The following is an 845-nucleotide window of genomic DNA, read 5'->3' as shown; positions in this document are numbered from 1 at the left end:
GGATCTTGAGTCTCACCCCGAAGAGTGAGACTCCTTGCTGGCCTTCTTGAAGAGAGGAAGGGGCCAGAAGGCTCCCAATCCTCCTCCAGCAAAGTCCAGGCTTCACTGCCTCTTAAAAAGAAAAAAAGTGTCCTAAAACGTGAGTACAAAATCGTGTGCCGAAGAATAGTGGGGGTCAAGCCGTGAATTTTCAAGCCGTGAATTCAAAGGGATAAATTAATAGGCACTCGTGTAAAAACGATGTGATATATAAATTAAAGAAAAATAATTTAAGGGCAAGCCATTTGTGGCCTGCCGGATTCAAAAATAAAATCTTAACCCCAAGACCAGAAGGTACCTGGGGAAAAGGTAGTGCTGGTAGGCCGCCAGCGAAAACATGCGCTCACCGTGTGCAGTGGCGTGCAATACCACACACGGTGACTCCAGCATTTCTGCCGGGGCAATTCCACCTCAGGCTCCATTTTCTATCCCGAACCCTAAGGCCAGAGGACCAGTGTGATCCCCCCCCACCACAAGGGGAACTACACTTGATCTTAGCCAAAAGGCCGAGAAGCGATTACCCACCATAACTTATGTAATGGTATTTCATGGTTACCCCCAAGCCTCAAGTATTATACCAGTATCACAACCTCATGCTGACGGGTCCCATTAAGGTCAAAACGGCTGTCCATGAGCGGTGATCTGGCTATTGCACCTTTTCCTGAGTTTTGTGTAAAGGCTGTCTTGTACAGCGGCCAATTACTTTCAAGGGATCCATGTATAAAGTGGATATAGAGGCAAAAGGTGATGATTGTTGACCTTATTTGCATGCACCTACCCAGAATCCCTTGTGGTTGTGGCAGCAC

At 47.3% G+C, this 845-nt stretch overlaps 1 non-coding gene across 1 annotated transcript; it reads right to left on the bottom strand.

Moving 5' to 3' along the window:
* Positions 1-375: 375 nt before the first annotated feature.
* LOC149298288 (U2 spliceosomal RNA) lies at positions 376-557 on the bottom strand. The gene has a single exon (XR_016272451.1). It is a non-coding gene; the product is annotated as a U2 spliceosomal RNA (small nuclear RNA).
* Positions 558-845: the final 288 nt, after the last annotated feature.

This window comes from Sceloporus occidentalis, unplaced genomic scaffold, assembly GCF_023333645.1.
Source record: "Sceloporus occidentalis isolate IW3139 unplaced genomic scaffold, rSceOcc1.0.p SCAF_34, whole genome shotgun sequence".
Taxonomy (NCBI): domain Eukaryota; kingdom Metazoa; phylum Chordata; class Lepidosauria; order Squamata; family Phrynosomatidae; genus Sceloporus; species Sceloporus occidentalis.
This window is presented reverse-complemented; position numbering and strand designations above follow the sequence as displayed.